The sequence below is a fragment of the Ambystoma mexicanum genome, chromosome 1q (assembly GCF_040938575.1).
Source record: "Ambystoma mexicanum isolate Mex_15411 chromosome 1q, UKY_AmexF1_1, whole genome shotgun sequence".
Lineage (NCBI taxonomy): Eukaryota > Metazoa > Chordata > Amphibia > Caudata > Ambystomatidae > Ambystoma > Ambystoma mexicanum.
The window spans coordinates 592417197-592441427 of record NC_090922.1 but is presented as its reverse complement, the minus strand read 5'-3'; the positions used below and the strand labels follow the sequence as shown (position 1 = coordinate 592441427).

Below are 24231 nucleotides of genomic sequence, written 5' to 3'. Positions count from 1 at the left end.
GCAAGCCAACAGCTGAAAAGCAGGCTTTGCGCTTTCATTTGCTCTGTTTCTTTTTAACCAGCATAGGTAACCCTGCACTTGGCAGGGCTTCAAAACATTGAGTGAAACTCTTTAATGTTCCTCTCCACGGAAATCTTTAGTAAAAGGCGAAAGATTTATTCGGTTTGAAGAGAAACCAGAGTATGCGCTCTAGTGGCCCCGACTGCGGCCGCAAAAAATGCAACACCTCACTAGCTCAGGGTGACTTAGTGAAGCAGTGCACACGATGACGCTTTTTGAGATGAAGCGAATGGAGAATGCCATCGGGCTCCGAACCCGTGGCAGAATGACTTTATTTGCAAGCAATCCCATCCAAAGTCATGAAACCTGGCAGGGGATTGTGGGTATGCAAATTTCTCCAGACCGCAGGCCATGTAACATTGGCCAAAAGGCAGGCAGAGTCTGCTTTTGCTTGAGGACTCCCCTCGTTTACATAAGGTCTAGGGCTTCTGGGAGGCAGGCGTGAGATTTTCTTTTGGGCCCCAGAGATGGGGCTCCTCCCCCAGGATGTTGAAGAAGCAGCCCGCTCTCTCCTTTCTCAGGACACAGGGGTCATTTTCCGCCCTCACCCTGTCTTGCACGGGTGCTGGGCCTCCTGGGCTGCCAGCGGGCAAAGGACGGCGTTTGTCAGGCGTTCGTCAGCCGATCGGGGCCCGGGCCCAAACCCCTGCCCACTGGGGCCATATCCTCCTGGATGCTAGCTTGGAGCCAGCCTCTGCTGGCTCACCAGCAGGTGGCGACAGCAGCAAGCATTAGCTAAAGGCTCCCCCCTCTGGCTACCACTGCAAGGCATCAGCCTGGCTGTGCTGCAAGGACCCCTGCAAAGGCTGACTGACAGCTGGGGGGTGCAAGCCAACAGCTGAAAAGCAGGCTTTGCGCTTTCATTTGCTCTGTTTCTTTTTTTTTTTAACCAGCATAGGTAACCCTGCACTTGGCAGGGCTTCAAAAAATTGAGTGAAACTCTTTAATGTTCCTCTCCACGGAAATCTTTAGTAAAAGGCGAAAGATTTATTCGGTTTGAAGAGAAACCAGAGTATGCGCTCTAGTGGCCCCGACTGCGGCCGCAAAAAATGCAACACCTCACTAGCTCAGGGTGACTTAGTGAAGCAGTGCACACGATGACGCTTTTTGAGATGAAGCGAATGGAGAATGCTATCGGGCTCCGAACCCGTGGCAGAATGACTTTATTTGCAAGCAATCCCATCCAAAGTCATGAAACCTGGCAGGGGATTGTGGGTATGCAAATTTCTCCAGACCGCAGGCCATGTGACATTGGCCAAAAGGCAGGCAGAGTCTGCCTTTGCCTGAGGACTCCCCTCGTTTACATAAGGTCTAGGGCTTCTGGGAGGCAGGCGTGAGATTTTCTTTTGGGCCCCAGAGATGGGGCTCCTCCCCCAGGATGTTGAAGAAGCAGCCCGCTCTCTCCTTTCTCAGGACACAGGGATCATTTTCCGCCCTCACCCTGTCTTGCACGGGTGCTGGGCCTCCTGGGCTGCCAGCGGGCAAAGAACGGCGTTTGTCAGGCGTTCGTCAGCCGATCGGGGCCCGGGCCCAAACCCCTGCCCACTGGGGCCATATCCTCCTGGATGCTAGCTTGGAGCCAGCCTCTGCTGGCTCACCAGCAGGTGGCGACAGCAGCAAGCATTAGCTAAAGGCTCCCCCCTCTGGCTACCACTGCAAAGCATCAGCCTGGCTGTGCTGCGACGACCCCTGCAAAGGCTGACTGACAGCTGGGGGGTGCAAGCCAACAGCTGAAAAGCAGGCTTTGCGCTTTCATTTGCTCTGTTTCTTTTTTTTTTTAACCAGCATAGGTAACCCTGCACTTGGCAGGGCTTCAAAAAATTGAGTGAAACTCTTTAATGTTCCTCTCCACGGAAATCTTTAGTAAAAGGCGAAAGATTTATTCGGTTTGAAGAGAAACCAGAGTATGCGCTCTAGTGGCCCCGACTGCGGCCGCAAAAAATGCAACACCTCACTAGCTCAGGGTGACTTAGTGAAGCAGTGCACACGATGACGCTTTTTGAGATGAAGCGAATGGAGAATGCTATCGGGCTCCGAACCCGTGGCAGAATGACTTTATTTGCAAGCAATCCCATCCAAAGTCATGAAACCTGGCAGGGGATTGTGGGTATGCAAATTTCTCCAGACCGCAGGCCATGTGACATTGGCCAAAAGGCAGGCAGAGTCTGCCTTTGCCTGAGGACTCCCCTCGTTTACATAAGGTCTAGGGCTTCTGGGAGGCAGGCGTGAGATTTTCTTTTGGGCCCCAGAGATGGGGCTCCTCCCCCAGGATGTTGAAGAAGCAGCCCGCTCTCTCCTTTCTCAGGACACAGGGATCATTTTCCGCCCTCACCCTGTCTTGCACGGGTGCTGGGCCTCCTGGGCTGCCAGCGGGCAAAGAACGGCGTTTGTCAGGCGTTCGTCAGCCGATCGGGGCCCGGGCCCAAACCCCTGCCCACTGGGGCCATATCCTCCTGGATGCTAGCTTGGAGCAAGCCTCTGCTGGCTCACCAGCAGGTGGCGACAGCAGCAAGCATTAGCTAAAGGCTCCCCCCTCTGGCTACCACTGCAAAGCATCAGCCTGGCTGTGCTGCGAGGACCCCTGCAAAGGCTGACTGACAGCTGGGGGGTGCAAGCCAACAGCTGAAAAGCAGGCTTTGCGCTTTCATTTGCTCTGTTTCTTTTTTTTTTTAACCAGCATAGGTAACCCTGCACTTGGCAGGGCTTCAAAAAATTGAGTGAAACTCTTTAATGTTCCTCTCCACGGAAATCTTTAGTAAAAGGCGAAAGATTTATTCGGTTTGAAGAGAAACCAGAGTATGCGCTCTAGTGGCCCCGACTGCGGCCGCAAAAAATGCAACACCTCACTAGCTCAGGGTGACTTAGTGAAGCAGTGCACACGATGACGCTTTTTGAGATGAAGCGAATGGAGAATGCTATCGGGCTCCGAACCCGTGGCAGAATGACTTTATTTGCAAGCAATCCCATCCAAAGTCATGAAACCTGGCAGGGGATTGTGGGTATGCAAATTTCTCCAGACCGCAGGCCATGTGACATTGGCCAAAAGGCAGGCAGAGTCTGCCTTTGCCTGAGGACTCCCCTCGTTTACATAAGGTCTAGGGCTTCTGGGAGGCAGGCGTGAGATTTTCTTTTGGGCCCCAGAGATGGGGCTCCTCCCCCAGGATGTTGAAAAAGCAGCCCGCTCTCTCCTTTCTCAGGACACAGGGGTCATTTTCCGCCCTCACCCTGTCTTGCACGGGTGCTGGGCCTCCTGGGCTGCCAGGTTCTTTTGCCCGCCAGGGCAAAGCCCGCCGGGCAAAGGACGGCGTTTGTCAGGCGTTCGTCAGCCGATCGGGGCCCGGGCCCAAACCCCTGCCCACTGGGGCCATATCCTCCTGGATGCTAGCTTGGAGCCAGCCTCTGCTGGCTCACCAGCAGGTGGCGACAGCAGCAAGCATTAGCTAAAGGCTCCCCCCTCTGGCTACCACTGCAAGGCATCAGCCTGGCTGTGCTGCGAGGACCCCTGCAAAGGCTGACTGACAGCTGGGGGGTGCAAGCCAACAGCTGAAAAGCAGGCTTTGCGCTTTCATTTGCTCTGTTTCTTTTTAACCAGCATAGGTAACCCTGCACTTGGCAGGGCTTCAAAACATTGAGTGAAACTCTTTAATGTTCCTCTCCACGGAAATCTTTAGTAAAAGGCGAAAGATTTATTCGGTTTGAAGAGAAACCAGAGTATGCGCTCTAGTGGCCCCGACTGCGGCCGCAAAAAATGCAACACCTCACTAGCTCAGGGTGACTTAGTGAAGCAGTGCACACGATGACGCTTTTTGAGATGAAGCGAATGGAGAATGCCATCGGGCTCCGAACCCGTGGCAGAATGACTTTATTTGCAAGCAATCCCATCCAAAGTCATGAAACCTGGCAGGGGATTGTGGGTATGCAAATTTCTCCAGACCGCAGGCCATGTAACATTGGCCAAAAGGCAGGCAGAGTCTGCTTTTGCTTGAGGACTCCCCTCGTTTACATAAGGTCTAGGGCTTCTGGGAGGCAGGCGTGAGATTTTCTTTTGGGCCCCAGAGATGGGGCTCCTCCCCCAGGATGTTGAAGAAGCAGCCCGCTCTCTCCTTTCTCAGGACACAGGGGTCATTTTCCGCCCTCACCCTGTCTTGCACGGGTGCTGGGCCTCCTGGGCTGCCAGCGGGCAAAGGACGGCGTTTGTCAGGCGTTCGTCAGCCGATCGGGGCCCGGGCCCAAACCCCTGCCCACTGGGGCCATATCCTCCTGGATGCTAGCTTGGAGCCAGCCTCTGCTGGCTCACCAGCAGGTGGCGACAGCAGCAAGCATTAGCTAAAGGCTCCCCCCTCTGGCTACCACTGCAAGGCATCAGCCTGGCTGTGCTGCAAGGACCCCTGCAAAGGCTGACTGACAGCTGGGGGGTGCAAGCCAACAGCTGAAAAGCAGGCTTTGCGCTTTCATTTGCTCTGTTTCTTTTTTTTTTTAACCAGCATAGGTAACCCTGCACTTGGCAGGGCTTCAAAAAATTGAGTGAAACTCTTTAATGTTCCTCTCCACGGAAATCTTTAGTAAAAGGCGAAAGATTTATTCGGTTTGAAGAGAAACCAGAGTATGCGCTCTAGTGGCCCCGACTGCGGCCGCAAAAAATGCAACACCTCACTAGCTCAGGGTGACTTAGTGAAGCAGTGCACACGATGACGCTTTTTGAGATGAAGCGAATGGAGAATGCTATCGGGCTCCGAACCCGTGGCAGAATGACTTTATTTGCAAGCAATCCCATCCAAAGTCATGAAACCTGGCAGGGGATTGTGGGTATGCAAATTTCTCCAGACCGCAGGCCATGTGACATTGGCCAAAAGGCAGGCAGAGTCTGCCTTTGCCTGAGGACTCCCCTCGTTTACATAAGGTCTAGGGCTTCTGGGAGGCAGGCGTGAGATTTTCTTTTGGGCCCCAGAGATGGGGCTCCTCCCCCAGGATGTTGAAAAAGCAGCCCGCTCTCTCCTTTCTCAGGACACAGGGGTCATTTTCCGCCCTCACCCTGTCTTGCACGGGTGCTGGGCCTCCTGGGCTGCCAGGTTCTTTTGCCCGCCAGGGCAAAGCCCGCCGGGCAAAGGACGGCGTTTGTCAGGCGTTCGTCAGCCGATCGGGGCCCGGGCCCAAACCCCTGCCCACTGGGGCCATATCCTCCTGGATGCTAGCTTGGAGCCAGCCTCTGCTGGCTCACCAGCAGGTGGCAACAGCAGCAAGCATTAGCTAAAGGCTCCCCCCTCTGGCTACCACTGCAAGGCATCAGCCTGGCTGTGCTGCGAGGACCCCTGCAAAGGCTGACTGACAGCTGGGGGGTGCAAGCCAACAGCTGAAAAGCAGGCTTTGCGCTTTTATTTGCTCTGTTTCTTTTTTTTTTTAACCAGCATAGGTAACCCTGCACTTGGCAGGGCTTCAAAAAATTGAGTGAAACTCTTTAATGTTCCTCTCCACGGAAATCTTTAGTAAAAGGCGAAAGATTTATTCGGTTTGAAGAGAAACCAGAGTATGCGCTCTAGTGGCCCCGACTGCGGCCGCAAAAAATGCAACACCTCACTAGCTCAGGGTGACTTAGTGAAGCAGTGCACACGATGACGCTTTTTGAGATGAAGCGAATGGAGAATGCTATCGGGCTCCGAACCCGTGGCAGAATGACTTTATTTGCAAGCAATCCCATCCAAAGTCATGAAACCTGGCAGGGGATTGTGGGTATGCAAATTTCTCCAGACCGCAGGCCATGTGACATTGGCCAAAAGGCAGGCAGAGTCTGCCTTTGCCTGAGGACTCCCCTCGTTTACATAAGGTCTAGGGCTTCTGGGAGGCAGGCGTGAGATTTTCTTTTGGGCCCCAGAGATGGGGCTCCTCCCCCAGGATGTTGAAGAAGCAGCCCGCTCTCTCCTTTCTCAGGACACAGGGATCATTTTCCGCCCTCACCCTGTCTTGCACGGGTGCTGGGCCTCCTGGGCTGCCAGCGGGCAAAGAACGGCGTTTGTCAGGCGTTCGTCAGCCGATCGGGGCCCGGGCCCAATCCCCTGCCCACTGGGGCCATATCCTCCTGGATGCTAGCTTGGAGCCAGCCTCTGCTGGCTCACCAGCAGGTGGCGACAGCAGCAAGCATTAGCTAAAGGCTCCCCCCTCTGGCTACCACTGCAAAGCATCAGCCTGGCTGTGCTGCGAGGACCCCTGCAAAGGCTGACTGACAGCTGGGGGGTGCAAGCCAACAGCTGAAAAGCAGGCTTTGCGCTTTCATTTGCTCTGTTTCTTTTTTTTTTTAACCAGCATAGGTAACCCTGCACTTGGCAGGGCTTCAAAAAATTGAGTGAAACTCTTTAATGTTCCTCTCCACGGAAATCTTTAGTAAAAGGCGAAAGATTTATTCGGTTTGAAGAGAAACCAGAGTATGCGCTCTAGTGGCCCCGACTGCGGCCGCAAAAAATGCAACACCTCACTAGCTCAGGGTGACTTAGTGAAGCAGTGCACACGATGACGCTTTTTGAGATGAAGCGAATGGAGAATGCTATCGGGCTCCGAACCCGTGGCAGAATGACTTTATTTGCAAGCAATCCCATCCAAAGTCATGAAACCTGGCAGGGGATTGTGGGTATGCAAATTTCTCCAGACCGCAGGCCATGTGACATTGGCCAAAAGGCAGGCAGAGTCTGCCTTTGCCTGAGGACTCCCCTCGTTTACATAAGGTCTAGGGCTTCTGGGAGGCAGGCGTGAGATTTTCTTTTGGGCCCCAGAGATGGGGCTCCTCCCCCAGGATGTTGAAAAAGCAGCCCGCTCTCTCCTTTCTCAGGACACAGGGGTCATTTTCCGCCCTCACCCTGTCTTGCACGGGTGCTGGGCCTCCTGGGCTGCCAGGTTCTTTTGCCCGCCAGGGCAAAGCCCGCCGGGCAAAGGACGGCGTTTGTCAGGCGTTCGTCCCGGGCCCAAACCCCTGCCCACTGGGGCCATATCCTCCTGGATGCTAGCTTGGAGCCAGCCTCTGCTGGCTCACCAGCAGGTGGCAACAGCAGCAAGCATTAGCTAAAGGCTCCCCCCTCTGGCTACCACTGCAAGGCATCAGCCTGGCTGTGCTGCGAGGACCCCTGCAAAGGCTGACTGACAGCTGGGGGGTGCAAGCCAACAGCTGAAAAGCAGGCTTTGCGCTTTTATTTGCTCTGTTTCTTTTTTTTTTTAACCAGCATAGGTAACCCTGCACTTGGCAGGGCTTCAAAAAATTGAGTGAAACTCTTTAATGTTCCTCTCCACGGAAATCTTTAGTAAAAGGCGAAAGATTTATTCGGTTTGAAGAGAAACCAGAGTATGCGCTCTAGTGGCCCCGACTGCGGCCGCAAAAAATGCAACACCTCACTAGCTCAGGGTGACTTAGTGAAGCAGTGCACACGATGACGCTTTTTGAGATGAAGCGAATGGAGAATGCTATCGGGCTCCGAACCCATGGCAGAATGACTTTATTTGCAAGCAATCCCATCCAAAGTCATGAAACCTGGCAGGGGATTGTGGGTATGCAAATTTCTCCAGACCGCAGGCCATGTGACATTGGCCAAAAGGCAGGCAGAGTCTGCCTTTGCCTGAGGACTCCCCTCGTTTACATAAGGTCTAGGGCTTCTGGGAGGCAGGCGTGAGATTTTCTTTTGGGCCCCAGAGATGGGGCTCCTCCCCCAGGATGTTGAAGAAGCAGCCCGCTCTCTCCTTTCTCAGGACACAGGGATCATTTTCCGCCCTCACCCTGTCTTGCACGGGTGCTGGGCCTCCTGGGCTGCCAGCGGGCAAAGAACGGCGTTTGTCAGGCGTTCGTCAGCCGATCGGGGCCCGGGCCCAAACCCCTGCCCACTGGGGCCATATCCTCCTGGATGCTAGCTTGGAGCCAGCCTCTGCTGGCTCACCAGCAGGTGGCGACAGCAGCAAGCATTAGCTAAAGGCTCCCCCCTCTGGCTACCACTGCAAAGCATCAGCCTGGCTGTGCTGCGAGGACCCCTGCAAAGGCTGACTGACAGCTGGGGGGTGCAAGCCAACAGCTGAAAAGCAGGCTTTGCGCTTTCATTTGCTCTGTTTCTTTTTTTTTTTAACCAGCATAGGTAACCCTGCACTTGGCAGGGCTTCAAAAAATTGAGTGAAACTCTTTAATGTTCCTCTCCACGGAAATCTTTAGTAAAAGGCGAAAGATTTATTCGGTTTGAAGAGAAACCAGAGTATGCGCTCTAGTGGCCCCGACTGCGGCCGCAAAAAATGCAACACCTCACTAGCTCAGGGTGACTTAGTGAAGCAGTGCACACGATGACGCTTTTTGAGATGAAGCGAATGGAGAATGCTATCGGGCTCCGAACCCGTGGCAGAATGACTTTATTTGCAAGCAATCCCATCCAAAGTCATGAAACCTGGCAGGGGATTGTGGGTATGCAAATTTCTCCAGACCGCAGGCCATGTGACATTGGCCAAAAGGCAGGCAGAGTCTGCCTTTGCCTGAGGACTCCCCTCGTTTACATAAGGTCTAGGGCTTCTGGGAGGCAGGCGTGAGATTTTCTTTTGGGCCCCAGAGATGGGGCTCCTCCCCCAGGATGTTGAAAAAGCAGCCCGCTCTCTCCTTTCTCAGGACACAGGGGTCATTTTCCGCCCTCACCCTGTCTTGCACGGGTGCTGGGCCTCCTGGGCTGCCAGGTTCTTTTGCCCGCCAGGGCAAAGCCCGCCGGGCAAAGGACGGCGTTTGTCAGGCGTTCGTCAGCCGATCGGGGCCCGGGCCCAAACCCCTGCCCACTGGGGCCATATCCTCCTGGATGCTAGCTTGGAGCCAGCCTCTGCTGGCTCACCAGCAGGTGGCAACAGCAGCAAGCATTAGCTAAAGGCTCCCCCCTCTGGCTACCACTGCAAGGCATCAGCCTGGCTGTGCTGCGAGGACCCCTGCAAAGGCTGACTGACAGCTGGGGGGTGCAAGCCAACAGCTGAAAAGCAGGCTTTGCGCTTTCATTTGCTCTGTTTCTTTTTTTTTTTAACCAGCATAGGTAACCCTGCACTTGGCAGGGCTTCAAAAAATTGAGTGAAACTCTTTAATGTTCCTCTCCACGGAAATCTTTAGTAAAAGGCGAAAGATTTATTCGGTTTGAAGAGAAACCAGAGTATGCGCTCTAGTGGCCCCGACTGCGGCCGCAAAAAATGCAACACCTCACTAGCTCAGGGTGACTTAGTGAAGCAGTGCACACGATGACGCTTTTTGAGATGAAGCGAATGGAGAATGCTATCGGGCTCCGAACCCGTGGCAGAATGACTTTATTTGCAAGCAATCCCATCCAAAGTCATGAAACCTGGCAGGGGATTGTGGGTATGCAAATTTCTCCAGACCGCAGGCCATGTGACATTGGCCAAAAGGCAGGCAGAGTCTGCCTTTGCCTGAGGACTCCCCTCGTTTACATAAGGTCTAGGGCTTCTGGGAGGCAGGCGTGAGATTTTCTTTTGGGCCCCAGAGATGGGGCTCCTCCCCCAGGATGTTGAAGAAGCAGCCCGCTCTCTCCTTTCTCAGGACACAGGGATCATTTTCCGCCCTCACCCTGTCTTGCACGGGTGCTGGGCCTCCTGGGCTGCCAGCGGGCAAAGAACGGCGTTTGTCAGGCGTTCGTCAGCCGATCGGGGCCCGGGCCCAAACCCCTGCCCACTGGGGCCATATCCTCCTGGATGCTAGCTTGGAGCCAGCCTCTGCTGGCTCACCAGCAGGTGGCGACAGCAGCAAGCATTAGCTAAAGGCTCCCCCCTCTGGCTACCACTGCAAAGCATCAGCCTGGCTGTGCTGCGAGGACCCCTGCAAAGGCTGACTGACAGCTGGGGGGTGCAAGCCAACAGCTGAAAAGCAGGCTTTGCGCTTTCATTTGCTCTGTTTCTTTTTTTTTTTAACCAGCATAGGTAACCCTGCACTTGGCAGGGCTTCAAAAAATTGAGTGAAACTCTTTAATGTTCCTCTCCACGGAAATCTTTAGTAAAAGGCGAAAGATTTATTCGGTTTGAAGAGAAACCAGAGTATGCGCTCTAGTGGCCCCGACTGCGGCCGCAAAAAATGCAACACCTCACTAGCTCAGGGTGACTTAGTGAAGCAGTGCACACGATGACGCTTTTTGAGATGAAGCGAATGGAGAATGCTATCGGGCTCCGAACCCGTGGCAGAATGACTTTATTTGCAAGCAATCCCATCCAAAGTCATGAAACCTGGCAGGGGATTGTGGGTATGCAAATTTCTCCAGACCGCAGGCCATGTGACATTGGCCAAAAGGCAGGCAGAGTCTGCCTTTGCCTGAGGACTCCCCTCGTTTACATAAGGTCTAGGGCTTCTGGGAGGCAGGCGTGAGATTTTCTTTTGGGCCCCAGAGATGGGGCTCCTCCCCCAGGATGTTGAAAAAGCAGCCCGCTCTCTCCTTTCTCAGGACACAGGGGTCATTTTCCGCCCTCACCCTGTCTTGCACGGGTGCTGGGCCTCCTGGGCTGCCAGGTTCTTTTGCCCGCCAGGGCAAAGCCCGCCGGGCAAAGGACGGCGTTTGTCAGGCGTTTGTCAGGCGATCGGGGCCCGGGCCCAAACCCCTGCCCACTGGGGCCATATCCTCCTGGATGCTAGCTTGGAGCCAGCCTCTGCTGGCTCACCAGCAGGTGGCGACAGCAGCAAGCATTAGCTTAAGGCTCCCCCCTCTGGCTACCACTGCAAGGCATCAGCCTGGCTGTGCTGCGAGGACCCCTGCAAAGGCTGACTGACAGCTGGGGGGTGCAAGCCAACAGCTGAAAAGCAGGCTTTGCGCTTTCATTTGCTCTGTTTCTTTTTAACCAGCATAGGTAACCCTGCACTTGGCAGGGCTTCAAAACATTGAGTGAAACTCTTTAATGTTCCTCTCCACGGAAATCTTTAGTAAAAGGCGAAAGATTTATTCGGTTTGAAGAGAAACCAGAGTATGCGCTCTAGTGGCCCCGACTGCGGCCGCAAAAAATGCAACACCTCACTAGCTCAGGGTGACTTAGTGAAGCAGTGCACACGATGACGCTTTTTGAGATGAAGCGAATGGAGAATGCCATCGGGCTCCGAACCCGTGGCAGAATGACTTTATTTGCAAGCAATCCCATCCAAAGTCATGAAACCTGGCAGGGGATTGTGGGTATGCAAATTTCTCCAGACCGCAGGCCATGTAACATTGGCCAAAAGGCAGGCAGAGTCTGCTTTTGCTTGAGGACTCCCCTCGTTTACATAAGGTCTAGGGCTTCTGGGAGGCAGGCGTGAGATTTTCTTTTGGGCCCCAGAGATGGGGCTCCTCCCCCAGGATGTTGAAGAAGCAGCCCGCTCTCTCCTTTCTCAGGACACAGGGGTCATTTTCCGCCCTCACCCTGTCTTGCACGGGTGCTGGGCCTCCTGGGCTGCCAGCGGGCAAAGGACGGCGTTTGTCAGGCGTTCGTCAGCCGATCGGGGCCCGGGCCCAAACCCCTGCCCACTGGGGCCATATCCTCCTGGATGCTAGCTTGGAGCCAGCCTCTGCTGGCTCACCAGCAGGTGGCGACAGCAGCAAGCATTAGCTAAAGGCTCCCCCCTCTGGCTACCACTGCAAGGCATCAGCCTGGCTGTGCTGCAAGGACCCCTGCAAAGGCTGACTGACAGCTGGGGGGTGCAAGCCAACAGCTGAAAAGCAGGCTTTGCGCTTTCATTTGCTCTGTTTCTTTTTTTTTTTAACCAGCATAGGTAACCCTGCACTTGGCAGGGCTTCAAAAAATTGAGTGAAACTCTTTAATGTTCCTCTCCACGGAAATCTTTAGTAAAAGGCGAAAGATTTATTCGGTTTGAAGAGAAACCAGAGTATGCGCTCTAGTGGCCCCGACTGCGGCCGCAAAAAATGCAACACCTCACTAGCTCAGGGTGACTTAGTGAAGCAGTGCACACGATGACGCTTTTTGAGATGAAGCGAATGGAGAATGCTATCGGGCTCCGAACCCATGGCAGAATGACTTTATTTGCAAGCAATCCCATCCAAAGTCATGAAACCTGGCAGGGGATTGTGGGTATGCAAATTTCTCCAGACCGCAGGCCATGTGACATTGGCCAAAAGGCAGGCAGAGTCTGCCTTTGCCTGAGGACTCCCCTCGTTTACATAAGGTCTAGGGCTTCTGGGAGGCAGGCGTGAGATTTTCTTTTGGGCCCCAGAGATGGGGCTCCTCCCCCAGGATGTTGAAGAAGCAGCCCGCTCTCTCCTTTCTCAGGACACAGGGATCATTTTCCGCCCTCACCCTGTCTTGCACGGGTGCTGGGCCTCCTGGGCTGCCAGCGGGCAAAGAACGGCGTTTGTCAGGCGTTCGTCAGCCGATCGGGGCCCGGGCCCAAACCCCTGCCCACTGGGGCCATATCCTCCTGGATGCTAGCTTGGAGCCAGCCTCTGCTGGCTCACCAGCAGGTGGCGACAGCAGCAAGCATTAGCTAAAGGCTCCCCCCTCTGGCTACCACTGCAAAGCATCAGCCTGGCTGTGCTGCGAGGACCCCTGCAAAGGCTGACTGACAGCTGGGGGGTGCAAGCCAACAGCTGAAAAGCAGGCTTTGCGCTTTCATTTGCTCTGTTTCTTTTTTTTTTTAACCAGCATAGGTAACCCTGCACTTGGCAGGGCTTCAAAAAATTGAGTGAAACTCTTTAATGTTCCTCTCCACGGAAATCTTTAGTAAAAGGCGAAAGATTTATTCGGTTTGAAGAGAAACCAGAGTATGCGCTCTAGTGGCCCCGACTGCGGCCGCAAAAAATGCAACACCTCACTAGCTCAGGGTGACTTAGTGAAGCAGTGCACACGATGACGCTTTTTGAGATGAAGCGAATGGAGAATGCTATCGGGCTCCGAACCCGTGGCAGAATGACTTTATTTGCAAGCAATCCCATCCAAAGTCATGAAACCTGGCAGGGGATTGTGGGTATGCAAATTTCTCCAGACCGCAGGCCATGTGACATTGGCCAAAAGGCAGGCAGAGTCTGCCTTTGCCTGAGGACTCCCCTCGTTTACATAAGGTCTAGGGCTTCTGGGAGGCAGGCGTGAGATTTTCTTTTGGGCCCCAGAGATGGGGCTCCTCCCCCAGGATGTTGAAAAAGCAGCCCGCTCTCTCCTTTCTCAGGACACAGGGGTCATTTTCCGCCCTCACCCTGTCTTGCACGGGTGCTGGGCCTCCTGGGCTGCCAGGTTCTTTTGCCCGCCAGGGCAAAGCCCGCCGGGCAAAGGACGGCGTTTGTCAGGCGTTCGTCAGCCGATCGGGGCCCGGGCCCAAACCCCTGCCCACTGGGGCCATATCCTCCTGGATGCTAGCTTGGAGCCAGCCTCTGCTGGCTCACCAGCAGGTGGCAACAGCAGCAAGCATTAGCTAAAGGCTCCCCCCTCTGGCTACCACTGCAAGGCATCAGCCTGGCTGTGCTGCGAGGACCCCTGCAAAGGCTGACTGACAGCTGGGGGGTGCAAGCCAACAGCTGAAAAGCAGGCTTTGCGCTTTCATTTGCTCTGTTTCTTTTTTTTTTTAACCAGCATAGGTAACCCTGCACTTGGCAGGGCTTCAAAAAATTGAGTGAAACTCTTTAATGTTCCTCTCCACGGAAATCTTTAGTAAAAGGCGAAAGATTTATTCGGTTTGAAGAGAAACCAGAGTATGCGCTCTAGTGGCCCCGACTGCGGCCGCAAAAAATGCAACACCTCACTAGCTCAGGGTGACTTAGTGAAGCAGTGCACACGATGACGCTTTTTGAGATGAAGCGAATGGAGAATGCTATCGGGCTCCGAACCCGTGGCAGAATGACTTTATTTGCAAGCAATCCCATCCAAAGTCATGAAACCTGGCAGGGGATTGTGGGTATGCAAATTTCTCCAGACCGCAGGCCATGTGACATTGGCCAAAAGGCAGGCAGAGTCTGCCTTTGCCTGAGGACTCCCCTCGTTTACATAAGGTCTAGGGCTTCTGGGAGGCAGGCGTGAGATTTTCTTTTGGGCCCCAGAGATGGGGCTCCTCCCCCAGGATGTTGAAGAAGCAGCCCGCTCTCTCCTTTCTCAGGACACAGGGATCATTTTCCGCCCTCACCCTGTCTTGCACGGGTGCTGGGCCTCCTGGGCTGCCAGCGGGCAAAGAACGGCGTTTGTCAGGCGTTCGTCAGCCGATCGGGGCCCGGGCCCAAACCCCTGCCCACTGGGGCCATATCCTCCTGGATGCTAGCTTGGAGCCAGCCTCTGCTGGCTCACCAGCAGGTGGCGACAGCAGCAAGCATTAGCTAAAGGCTCCCCCCTCTGGCTACCACTGCAAAGCATCAGCCTGGCTGTGCTGCGAGGACCCCTGCAAAGGCTGACTGACAGCTGGGGGGTGCAAGCCAACAGCTGAAAAGCAGGCTTTGCGCTTTCATTTGCTCTGTTTCTTTTTTTTTTTAACCAGCATAGGTAACCCTGCACTTGGCAGGGCTTCAAAAAATTGAGTGAAACTCTTTAATGTTCCTCTCCACGGAAATCTTTAGTAAAAGGCGAAAGATTTATTCGGTTTGAAGAGAAACCAGAGTATGCGCTCTAGTGGCCCCGACTGCGGCCGCAAAAAATGCAACACCTCACTAGCTCAGGGTGACTTAGTGAAGCAGTGCACACGATGACGCTTTTTGAGATGAAGCGAATGGAGAATGCTATCGGGCTCCGAACCCGTGGCAGAATGACTTTATTTGCAAGCAATCCCATCCAAAGTCATGAAACCTGGCAGGGGATTGTGGGTATGCAAATTTCTCCAGACCGCAGGCCATGTGACATTGGCCAAAAGGCAGGCAGAGTCTGCCTTTGCCTGAGGACTCCCCTCGTTTACATAAGGTCTAGGGCTTCTGGGAGGCAGGCGTGAGATTTTCTTTTGGGCCCCAGAGATGGGGCTCCTCCCCCAGGATGTTGAAAAAGCAGCCCGCTCTCTCCTTTCTCAGGACACAGGGGTCATTTTCCGCCCTCACCCTGTCTTGCACGGGTGCTGGGCCTCCTGGGCTGCCAGGTTCTTTTGCCCGCCAGGGCAAAGCCCGCCGGGCAAAGGACGGCGTTTGTCAGGCGTTCGTCCCGGGCCCAAACCCCTGCCCACTGGGGCCATATCCTCCTGGATGCTAGCTTGGAGCCAGCCTCTGCTGGCTCACCAGCAGGTGGCAACAGCAGCAAGCATTAGCTAAAGGCTCCCCCCTCTGGCTACCACTGCAAGGCATCAGCCTGGCTGTGCTGCGAGGACCCCTGCAAAGGCTGACTGACAGCTGGGGGGTGCAAGCCAACAGCTGAAAAGCAGGCTTTGCGCTTTTATTTGCTCTGTTTCTTTTTTTTTTTAACCAGCATAGGTAACCCTGCACTTGGCAGGGCTTCAAAAAATTGAGTGAAACTCTTTAATGTTCCTCTCCACGGAAATCTTTAGTAAAAGGCGAAAGATTTATTCGGTTTGAAGAGAAACCAGAGTATGCGCTCTAGTGGCCCCGACTGCGGCCGCAAAAAATGCAACACCTCACTAGCTCAGGGTGACTTAGTGAAGCAGTGCACACGATGACGCTTTTTGAGATGAAGCGAATGGAGAATGCCATCGGGCTCCGAACCCGTGGCAGAATGACTTTATTTGCAAGCAATCCCATCCAAAGTCATGAAACCTGGCAGGGGATTGTGGGTATGCAAATTTCTCCAGACCGCAGGCCATGTAACATTGGCCAAAAGGCAGGCAGAGTCTGCTTTTGCTTGAGGACTCCCCTCGTTTACATAAGGTCTAGGGCTTCTGGGAGGCAGGCGTGAGATTTTCTTTTGGGCCCCAGAGATGGGGCTCCTCCCCCAGGATGTTGAAGAAGCAGCCCGCTCTCTCCTTTCTCAGGACACAGGGGTCATTTTCCGCCCTCACCCTGTCTTGCACGGGTGCTGGGCCTCCTGGGCTGCCAGCGGGCAAAGGACGGCGTTTGTCAGGCGTTCGTCAGCCGATCGGGGCCCGGGCCCAAACCCCTGCCCACTGGGGCCATATCCTCCTGGATGCTAGCTTGGAGCCAGCCTCTGCTGGCTCACCAGCAGGTGGCGACAGCAGCAAGCATTAGCTAAAGGCTCCCCCCTCTGGCTACCACTGCAAGGCATCAGCCTGGCTGTGCTGCAAGGACCCCTGCAAAGGCTGACTGACAGCTGGGGGGTGCAAGCCAACAGCTGAAAAGCAGGCTTTGCGCTTTCATTTGCTCTGTTTCTTTTTTTTTTTAACCAGCATAGGTAACCCTGCACTTGGCAGGGCTTCAAAAAATTGAGTGAAACTCTTTAATGTTCCTCTCCACGGAAATCTTTAGTAAAAGGCGAAAGATTTATTCGGTTTGAAGAGAAACCAGAGTATGCGCTCTAGTGGCCCCGACTGCGGCCGCAAAAAATGCAACACCTCACTAGCTCAGGGTGACTTAGTGAAGCAGTGCACACGATGACGCTTTTTGAGATGAAGCGAATGGAGAATGCTATCGGGCTCCGAACCCGTGGCAGAATGACTTTATTTGCAAGCAATCCCATCCAAAGTCATGAAACCTGGCAGGGGATTGTGGGTATGCAAATTTCTCCAGACCGCAGGCCATGTGACATTGGCCAAAAGGCAGGCAGAGTCTGCCTTTGCCTGAGGACTCCCCTCGTTTACATAAGGTCTAGGGCTTCTGGGAGGCAGGCGTGAGATTTTCTTTTGGGCCCCAGAGATGGGGCTCCTCCCCCAGGATGTTGAAGAAGCAGCCCGCTCTCTCCTTTCTCAGGACACAGGGATCATTTTCCGCCCTCACCCTGTCTTGCACGGGTGCTGGGCCTCCTGGGCTGCCAGCGGGCAAAGAACGGCGTTTGTCAGGCGTTCGTCAGCCGATCGGGGCCCGGGCCCAAACCCCTGCCCACTGGGGCCATATCCTCCTGGATGCTAGCTTGGAGCCAGCCTCTGCTGGCTCACCAGCAGGTGGCGACAGCAGCAAGCATTAGCTAAAGGCTCCCCCCTCTGGCTACCACTGCAAAGCATCAGCCTGGCTGTGCTGCGACGACCCCTGCAAAGGCTGACTGACAGCTGGGGGGTGCAAGCCAACAGCTGAAAAGCAGGCTTTGCGCTTTCATTTGCTCTGTTTCTTTTTTTTTTTAACCAGCATAGGTAACCCTGCACTTGGCAGGGCTTCAAAAAATTGAGTGAAACTCTTTAATGTTCCTCTCCACGGAAATCTTTAGTAAAAGGCGAAAGATTTATTCGGTTTGAAGAGAAACCAGAGTATGCGCTCTAGTGGCCCCGACTGCGGCCGCAAAAAATGCAACACCTCACTAGCTCAGGGTGACTTAGTGAAGCAGTGCACACGATGACGCTTTTTGAGATGAAGCGAATGGAGAATGCTATCGGGCTCCGAACCCGTGGCAGAATGACTTTATTTGCAAGCAATCCCATCCAAAGTCATGAAACCTGGCAGGGGATTGTGGGTATGCAAATTTCTCCAGACCGCAGGCCATGTGACATTGGCCAAAAGGCAGGCAGAGTCTGCCTTTGCCTGAGGACTCCCCTCGTTTACATAAGGTCTAGGGCTTCTGGGAGGCAGGCGTGAGATTTTCTTTTGGGCCCCAGAGATGGGGCTCCTCCCCCAGGATGTTGAAAAAGCAGCCCGCTCTCTCCTTTCTCAGGACACAGGGGTCATTTTCCGCCCTCACCCTGTCTTGCACGGGTGCTGGGCCTCCTGGGCTGCCAGGTTCTTTTGCCCGCCAGGGCAAAGCCCGCCGGGCAAAGGACGGCGTTTGTCAGGCGTTCGTCAGCCGATCGGGGCCCGGGCCCAAACCCCTGCCCACTGGGGCCATATCCTCCTGGATGCTAGCTTGGAGCCAGCCTCTGCTGGCTCACCAGCAGGTGGCAACAGCAGCAAGCATTAGCTAAAGGCTCCCCCCTCTGGCTACCACTGCAAGGCATCAGCCTGGCTGTGCTGCGAGGACCCCTGCAAAGGCTGACTGACAGCTGGGGGGTGCAAGCCAACAGCTGAAAAGCAGGCTTTGCGCTTTCATTTGCTCTGTTTCTTTTTTTTTTTAACCAGCATAGGTAACCCTGCACTTGGCAGGGCTTCAAAAAATTGAGTGAAACTCTTTAATGTTCCTCTCCACGGAAATCTTTAGTAAAAGGCGAAAGATTTATTCGGTTTGAAGAGAAACCAGAGTATGCGCTCTAGTGGCCCCGACTGCGGCCGCAAAAAATGCAACACCTCACTAGCTCAGGGTGACTTAGTGAAGCAGTGCACACGATGACGCTTTTTGAGATGAAGCGAATGGAGAATGCTATCGGGCTCCGAACCCGTGGCAGAATGACTTTATTTGCAAGCAATCCCATCCAAAGTCATGAAACCTGGCAGGGGATTGTGGGTATGCAAATTTCTCCAGACCGCAGGCCATGTGACATTGGCCAAAAGGCAGGCAGAGTCTGCCTTTGCCTGAGGACTCCCCTCGTTTACATAAGGTCTAGGGCTTCTGGGAGGCAGGCGTGAGATTTTCTTTTGGGCCCCAGAGATGGGGCTCCTCCCCCAGGATGTTGAAGAAGCAGCCCGCTCTCTCCTTTCTCAGGACACAGGGATCATTTTCCGCCCTCACCCTGTCTTGCACGGGTGCTGGGCCTCCTGGGCTGCCAGCGGGCAAAGAACGGCGTTTGTCAGGCGTTCGTCAGCCGATCGGGGCCCGGGCCCAAACCCCTGCCCACTGGGGCCATATCCTCCTGGATGCTAGCTTGGAGCCAGCCTCTGCTGGCTCACCAGCAGGTGGCGACAGCAGCAAGCATTAGCTAAAGGCTCCCCCCTCTGGCTACCACTGCAAAGCATCAGCCTGGCTGTGCTGCGAGGACCCCTGCAAAGGCTGACTGACAGCTGGGGGGTGCAAGCCAACAGCTGAAAAGCAGGCTTTGCGCTTTCATTTGCTCTGTTTCTTTTTTTTTTTAACCAGCATAGGTAACCCTGCACTTGGCAGGGCTTCAAAAAATTGAGTGAAACTCTTTAATGTTCCTCTCCACGGAAATCTTTAGTAAAAGGCGAAAGATTTATTCGGTTTGAAGAGAAACCAGAGTATGCGCTCTAGTGGCCCCGACTGCGGCCGCAAAAAATGCAACACCTCACTAGCTCAGGGTGACTTAGTGAAGCAGTGCACACGATGACGCTTTTTGAGATGAAGCGAATGGAGAATGCTATCGGGCTCCGAACCCGTGGCAGAATGACTTTATTTGCAAGCAATCCCATCCAAAGTCATGAAACCTGGCAGGGGATTGTGGGTATGCAAATTTCTCCAGACCGCAGGCCATGTGACATTGGCCAAAAGGCAGGCAGAGTCTGCCTTTGCCTGAGGACTCCCCTCGTTTACATAAGGTCTAGGGCTTCTGGGAGGCAGGCGTGAGATTTTCTTTTGGGCCCCAGAGATGGGGCTCCTCCCCCAGGATGTTGAAAAAGCAGCCCGCTCTCTCCTTTCTCAGGACACAGGGGTCATTTTCCGCCCTCACCCTGTCTTGCACGGGTGCTGGGCCTCCTGGGCTGCCAGGTTCTTTTGCCCGCCAGGGCAAAGCCCGCCGGGCAAAGGACGGCGTTTGTCAGGCGTTTGTCAGGCGATCGGGGCCCGGGCCCAAACCCCTGCCCACTGGGGCCATATCCTCCTGGATGCTAGCTTGGAGCCAGCCTCTGCTGGCTCACCAGCAGGTGGCGACAGCAGCAAGCATTAGCTTAAGGCTCCCCCCTCTGGCTACCACTGCAAGGCATCAGCCTGGCTGTGCTGCGAGGACCCCTGCAAAGGCTGACTGACAGCTGGGGGGTGCAAGCCAACAGCTGAAAAGCAGGCTTTGCGCTTTCATTTGCTCTGTTTCTTTTTAACCAGCATAGGTAACCCTGCACTTGGCAGGGCTTCAAAACATTGAGTGAAACTCTTTAATGTTCCTCTCCACGGAAATCTTTAGTAAAAGGCGAAAGATTTATTCGGTTTGAAGAGAAACCAGAGTATGCGCTCTAGTGGCCCCGACTGCGGCCGCAAAAAATGCAACACCTCACTAGCTCAGGGTGACTTAGTGAAGCAGTGCACACGATGACGCTTTTTGAGATGAAGCGAATGGAGAATGCCATCGGGCTCCGAACCCGTGGCAGAATGACTTTATTTGCAAGCAATCCCATCCAAAGTCATGAAACCTGGCAGGGGATTGTGGGTATGCAAATTTCTCCAGACCGCAGGCCATGTAACATTGGCCAAAAGGCAGGCAGAGTCTGCTTTTGCTTGAGGACTCCCCTCGTTTACATAAGGTCTAGGGCTTCTGGGAGGCAGGCGTGAGATTTTCTTTTGGGCCCCAGAGATGGGGCTCCTCCCCCAGGATGTTGAAGAAGCAGCCCGCTCTCTCCTTTCTCAGGACACAGGGGTCATTTTCCGCCCTCACCCTGTCTTGCACGGGTGCTGGGCCTCCTGGGCTGCCAGCGGGCAAAGGACGGCGTTTGTCAGGCGTTCGTCAGCCGATCGGGGCCCGGGCCCAAACCCCTGCCCACTGGGGCCATATCCTCCTGGATGCTAGCTTGGAGCCAGCCTCTGCTGGCTCACCAGCAGGTGGCGACAGCAGCAAGCATTAGCTAAAGGCTCCCCCCTCTGGCTACCACTGCAAGGCATCAGCCTGGCTGTGCTGCAAGGACCCCTGCAAAGGCTGACTGACAGCTGGGGGGTGCAAGCCAACAGCTGAAAAGCAGGCTTTGCGCTTTCATTTGCTCTGTTTCTTTTTTTTTTTAACCAGCATAGGTAACCCTGCACTTGGCAGGGCTTCAAAAAATTGAGTGAAACTCTTTAATGTTCCTCTCCACGGAAATCTTTAGTAAAAGGCGAAAGATTTATTCGGTTTGAAGAGAAACCAGAGTATGCGCTCTAGTGGCCCCGACTGCGGCCGCAAAAAATGCAACACCTCACTAGCTCAGGGTGACTTAGTGAAGCAGTGCACACGATGACGCTTTTTGAGATGAAGCGAATGGAGAATGCTATCGGGCTCCGAACCCGTGGCAGAATGACTTTATTTGCAAGCAATCCCATCCAAAGTCATGAAACCTGGCAGGGGATTGTGGGTATGCAAATTTCTCCAGACCGCAGGCCATGTGACATTGGCCAAAAGGCAGGCAGAGTCTGCCTTTGCCTGAGGACTCCCCTCGTTTACATAAGGTCTAGGGCTTCTGGGAGGCAGGCGTGAGATTTTCTTTTGGGCCCCAGAGATGGGGCTCCTCCCCCAGGATGTTGAAAAAGCAGCCCGCTCTCTCCTTTCTCAGGACACAGGGGTCATTTTCCGCCCTCACCCTGTCTTGCACGGGTGCTGGGCCTCCTGGGCTGCCAGGTTCTTTTGCCCGCCAGGGCAAAGCCCGCCGGGCAAAGGACGGCGTTTGTCAGGCGTTCGTCAGCCGATCGGGGCCCGGGCCCAAACCCCTGCCCACTGGGGCCATATCCTCCTGGATGCTAGCTTGGAGCCAGCCTCTGCTGGCTCACCAGCAGGTGGCAACAGCAGCAAGCATTAGCTAAAGGCTCCCCCCTCTGGCTACCACTGCAAGGCATCAGCCTGGCTGTGCTGCGAGGACCCCTGCAAAGGCTGACTGACAGCTGGGGGGTGCAAGCCAACAGCTGAAAAGCAGGCTTTGCGCTTTTATTTGCTCTGTTTCTTTTTTTTTTTAACCAGCATAGGTAACCCTGCACTTGGCAGGGCTTCAAAAAATTGAGTGAAACTCTTTAATGTTCCTCTCCACGGAAATCTTTAGTAAAAGGCGAAAGATTTATTCGGTTTGAAGAGAAACCAGAGTATGCGCTCTAGTGGCCCCGACTGCGGCCGCAAAAAATGCAACACCTCACTAGCTCAGGGTGACTTAGTGAAGCAGTGCACACGATGACGCTTTTTGAGATGAAGCGAATGGAGAATGCTATCGGGCTCCGAACCCGTGGCAGAATGACTTTATTTGCAAGCAATCCCATCCAAAGTCATGAAACCTGGCAGGGGATTGTGGGTATGCAAATTTCTCCAGACCGCAGGCCATGTGACATTGGCCAAAAGGCAGGCAGAGTCTGCCTTTGCCTGAGGACTCCCCTCGTTTACATAAGGTCTAGGGCTTCTGGGAGGCAGGCGTGAGATTTTCTTTTGGGCCCCAGAGATGGGGCTCCTCCCCCAGGATGTTGAAGAAGCAGCCCGCTCTCTCCTTTCTCAGGACACAGGGATCATTTTCCGCCCTCACCCTGTCTTGCACGGGTGCTGGGCCTCCTGGGCTGCCAGCGGGCAAAGAACGGCGTTTGTCAGGCGTTCGTCAGCCGATCGGGGCCCGGGCCCAAACCCCTGCCCACTGGGGCCATATCCTCCTGGATGCTAGCTTGGAGCCAGCCTCTGCTGGCTCACCAGCAGGTGGCGACAGCAGCAAGCATTAGCTAAAGGCTCCCCCCTCTGGCTACCACTGCAAAGCATCAGCCTGGCTGTGCTGCGAGGACCCCTGCAAAGGCTGACTGACAGCTGGGGGGTGCAAGCCAACAGCTGAAAAGCAGGCTTTGCGCTTTCATTTGCTCTGTTTCTTTTTTTTTTTAACCAGCATAGGTAACCCTGCACTTGGCAGGGCTTCAAAAAATTGAGTGAAACTCTTTAATGTTCCTCTCCACGGAAATCTTTAGTAAAAGGCGAAAGATTTATTCGGTTTGAAGAGAAACCAGAGTATGCGCTCTAGTGGCCCCGACTGCGGCCGCAAAAAATGCAACACCTCACTAGCTCAGGGTGACTTAGTGAAGCAGTGCACACGATGACGCTTTTTGAGATGAAGCGAATGGAGAATGCTATCGGGCTCCGAACCCGTGGCAGAATGACTTTATTTGCAAGCAATCCCATCCAAAGTCATGAAACCTGGCAGGGGATTGTGGGTATGCAAATTTCTCCAGACCGCAGGCCATGTGACATTGGCCAAAAGGCAGGCAGAGTCTGCCTTTGCCTGAGGACTCCCCTCGTTTACATAAGGTCTAGGGCTTCTGGGAGGCAGGCGTGAGATTTTCTTTTGGGCCCCAGAGATGGGGCTCCTCCCCCAGGATGTTGAAAAAGCAGCCCGCTCTCTCCTTTCTCAGGACACAGGGGTCATTTTCCGCCCTCACCCTGTCTTGCACGGGTGCTGGGCCTCCTGGGCTGCCAGGTTCTTTTGCCCGCCAGGGCAAAGCCCGCCGGGCAAAGGACGGCGTTTGTCAGGCGTTCGTCCCGGGCCCAAACCCCTGCCCACTGGGGCCATATCCTCCTGGATGCTAGCTTGGAGCCAGCCTCTGCTGGCTCACCAGCAGGTGGCAACAGCAGCAAGCATTAGCTAAAGGCTCCCCCCTCTGGCTACCACTGCAAGGCATCAGCCTGGCTGTGCTGCGAGGACCCCTGCAAAGGCTGACTGACAGCTGGGGGGTGCAAGCCAACAGCTGAAAAGCAGGCTTTGCGCTTTTATTTGCTCTGTTTCTTTTTTTTTTTAACCAGCATAGGTAACCCTGCACTTGGCAGGGCTTCAAAAAATTGAGTGAAACTCTTTAATGTTCCTCTCCACGGAAATCTTTAGTAAAAGGCGAAAGATTTATTCGGTTTGAAGAGAAACCAGAGTATGCGCTCTAGTGGCCCCGACTGCGGCCGCAAAAAATGCAACACCTCACTAGCTCAGGGTGACTTAGTGAAGCAGTGCACACGATGACGCTTTTTGAGATGAAGCGAATGGAGAATGCTATCGGGCTCCGAACCCGTGGCAGAATGACTTTATTTGCAAGCAATCCCATCCAAAGTCATGAAACCTGGCAGGGGATTGTGGGTATGCAAATTTCTCCAGACCGCAGGCCATGTGACATTGGCCAAAAGGCAGGCAGAGTCTGCCTTTGCCTGAGGACTCCCCTCGTTTACATAAGGTCTAGGGCTTCTGGGAGGCAGGCGTGAGATTTTCTTTTGGGCCCCAGAGATGGGGCTCCTCCCCCAGGATGTTGAAGAAGCAGCCCGCTCTCTCCTTTCTCAGGACACAGGGATCATTTTCCGCCCTCACCCTGTCTTGCACGGGTGCTGGGCCTCCTGGGCTGCCAGCGGGCAAAGAACGGCGTTTGTCAGGCGTTCGTCAGCCGATCGGGGCCCGGGCCCAAACCCCTGCCCACTGGGGCCATATCCTCCTGGATGCTAGCTTGGAGCCAGCCTCTGCTGGCTCACCAGCAGGTGGC

The 24231-nt window shown here is 54.4% G+C and overlaps 27 non-coding genes across 27 annotated transcripts; all 27 read right to left on the bottom strand.

Annotated features, from left to right (window-relative positions):
- Positions 1-68: 68 nt before the first annotated feature.
- On the bottom strand, positions 69-184 carry LOC138565057 (U5 spliceosomal RNA). Its single transcript, XR_011300977.1, has one exon. It is a non-coding gene; the product is annotated as a U5 spliceosomal RNA (small nuclear RNA).
- A 776-nt stretch (positions 185-960) lies between these two features.
- Positions 961-1076, bottom strand: LOC138563834 (U5 spliceosomal RNA). The gene has a single exon (XR_011299808.1). It is a non-coding gene; the product is annotated as a U5 spliceosomal RNA (small nuclear RNA).
- Positions 1077-1852: 776 nt separating this feature from the next.
- Positions 1853-1968, bottom strand: LOC138563833 (U5 spliceosomal RNA). The gene has a single exon (XR_011299807.1). It is a non-coding gene; the product is annotated as a U5 spliceosomal RNA (small nuclear RNA).
- A 776-nt stretch (positions 1969-2744) lies between these two features.
- LOC138563832 (U5 spliceosomal RNA) lies at positions 2745-2860 on the bottom strand. Its single transcript, XR_011299806.1, has one exon. It is a non-coding gene; the product is annotated as a U5 spliceosomal RNA (small nuclear RNA).
- A 799-nt stretch (positions 2861-3659) lies between these two features.
- LOC138565056 (U5 spliceosomal RNA) lies at positions 3660-3775 on the bottom strand. The gene has a single exon (XR_011300976.1). It is a non-coding gene; the product is annotated as a U5 spliceosomal RNA (small nuclear RNA).
- Positions 3776-4551: 776 nt separating this feature from the next.
- On the bottom strand, positions 4552-4667 carry LOC138563831 (U5 spliceosomal RNA). Its single transcript, XR_011299805.1, has one exon. It is a non-coding gene; the product is annotated as a U5 spliceosomal RNA (small nuclear RNA).
- Positions 4668-5472: 805 nt separating this feature from the next.
- LOC138563830 (U5 spliceosomal RNA) lies at positions 5473-5588 on the bottom strand. The gene has a single exon (XR_011299804.1). It is a non-coding gene; the product is annotated as a U5 spliceosomal RNA (small nuclear RNA).
- Positions 5589-6364: 776 nt separating this feature from the next.
- Positions 6365-6480, bottom strand: LOC138563829 (U5 spliceosomal RNA). Its single transcript, XR_011299803.1, has one exon. It is a non-coding gene; the product is annotated as a U5 spliceosomal RNA (small nuclear RNA).
- Positions 6481-7272: 792 nt separating this feature from the next.
- LOC138563828 (U5 spliceosomal RNA) lies at positions 7273-7388 on the bottom strand. Its single transcript, XR_011299802.1, has one exon. It is a non-coding gene; the product is annotated as a U5 spliceosomal RNA (small nuclear RNA).
- Positions 7389-8164: 776 nt separating this feature from the next.
- Positions 8165-8280, bottom strand: LOC138563826 (U5 spliceosomal RNA). The gene has a single exon (XR_011299800.1). It is a non-coding gene; the product is annotated as a U5 spliceosomal RNA (small nuclear RNA).
- An 805-nt stretch (positions 8281-9085) lies between these two features.
- On the bottom strand, positions 9086-9201 carry LOC138563825 (U5 spliceosomal RNA). Its single transcript, XR_011299799.1, has one exon. It is a non-coding gene; the product is annotated as a U5 spliceosomal RNA (small nuclear RNA).
- A 776-nt stretch (positions 9202-9977) lies between these two features.
- LOC138563824 (U5 spliceosomal RNA) lies at positions 9978-10093 on the bottom strand. The gene has a single exon (XR_011299798.1). It is a non-coding gene; the product is annotated as a U5 spliceosomal RNA (small nuclear RNA).
- Positions 10094-10892: 799 nt separating this feature from the next.
- Positions 10893-11008, bottom strand: LOC138565055 (U5 spliceosomal RNA). Its single transcript, XR_011300975.1, has one exon. It is a non-coding gene; the product is annotated as a U5 spliceosomal RNA (small nuclear RNA).
- Positions 11009-11784: 776 nt separating this feature from the next.
- Positions 11785-11900, bottom strand: LOC138563823 (U5 spliceosomal RNA). Its single transcript, XR_011299797.1, has one exon. It is a non-coding gene; the product is annotated as a U5 spliceosomal RNA (small nuclear RNA).
- A 776-nt stretch (positions 11901-12676) lies between these two features.
- LOC138563822 (U5 spliceosomal RNA) lies at positions 12677-12792 on the bottom strand. The gene has a single exon (XR_011299796.1). It is a non-coding gene; the product is annotated as a U5 spliceosomal RNA (small nuclear RNA).
- Positions 12793-13597: 805 nt separating this feature from the next.
- On the bottom strand, positions 13598-13713 carry LOC138563821 (U5 spliceosomal RNA). Its single transcript, XR_011299795.1, has one exon. It is a non-coding gene; the product is annotated as a U5 spliceosomal RNA (small nuclear RNA).
- Positions 13714-14489: 776 nt separating this feature from the next.
- LOC138563820 (U5 spliceosomal RNA) lies at positions 14490-14605 on the bottom strand. The gene has a single exon (XR_011299794.1). It is a non-coding gene; the product is annotated as a U5 spliceosomal RNA (small nuclear RNA).
- A 792-nt stretch (positions 14606-15397) lies between these two features.
- On the bottom strand, positions 15398-15513 carry LOC138563819 (U5 spliceosomal RNA). Its single transcript, XR_011299793.1, has one exon. It is a non-coding gene; the product is annotated as a U5 spliceosomal RNA (small nuclear RNA).
- Positions 15514-16289: 776 nt separating this feature from the next.
- Positions 16290-16405, bottom strand: LOC138563818 (U5 spliceosomal RNA). Its single transcript, XR_011299792.1, has one exon. It is a non-coding gene; the product is annotated as a U5 spliceosomal RNA (small nuclear RNA).
- Positions 16406-17181: 776 nt separating this feature from the next.
- LOC138563817 (U5 spliceosomal RNA) lies at positions 17182-17297 on the bottom strand. Its single transcript, XR_011299791.1, has one exon. It is a non-coding gene; the product is annotated as a U5 spliceosomal RNA (small nuclear RNA).
- Positions 17298-18102: 805 nt separating this feature from the next.
- LOC138563815 (U5 spliceosomal RNA) lies at positions 18103-18218 on the bottom strand. The gene has a single exon (XR_011299789.1). It is a non-coding gene; the product is annotated as a U5 spliceosomal RNA (small nuclear RNA).
- A 776-nt stretch (positions 18219-18994) lies between these two features.
- LOC138563814 (U5 spliceosomal RNA) lies at positions 18995-19110 on the bottom strand. The gene has a single exon (XR_011299788.1). It is a non-coding gene; the product is annotated as a U5 spliceosomal RNA (small nuclear RNA).
- Positions 19111-19909: 799 nt separating this feature from the next.
- On the bottom strand, positions 19910-20025 carry LOC138565054 (U5 spliceosomal RNA). The gene has a single exon (XR_011300974.1). It is a non-coding gene; the product is annotated as a U5 spliceosomal RNA (small nuclear RNA).
- Positions 20026-20801: 776 nt separating this feature from the next.
- On the bottom strand, positions 20802-20917 carry LOC138563813 (U5 spliceosomal RNA). Its single transcript, XR_011299787.1, has one exon. It is a non-coding gene; the product is annotated as a U5 spliceosomal RNA (small nuclear RNA).
- Positions 20918-21722: 805 nt separating this feature from the next.
- LOC138563812 (U5 spliceosomal RNA) lies at positions 21723-21838 on the bottom strand. The gene has a single exon (XR_011299786.1). It is a non-coding gene; the product is annotated as a U5 spliceosomal RNA (small nuclear RNA).
- A 776-nt stretch (positions 21839-22614) lies between these two features.
- LOC138563811 (U5 spliceosomal RNA) lies at positions 22615-22730 on the bottom strand. The gene has a single exon (XR_011299785.1). It is a non-coding gene; the product is annotated as a U5 spliceosomal RNA (small nuclear RNA).
- A 792-nt stretch (positions 22731-23522) lies between these two features.
- LOC138563810 (U5 spliceosomal RNA) lies at positions 23523-23638 on the bottom strand. Its single transcript, XR_011299784.1, has one exon. It is a non-coding gene; the product is annotated as a U5 spliceosomal RNA (small nuclear RNA).
- Positions 23639-24231: the final 593 nt, after the last annotated feature.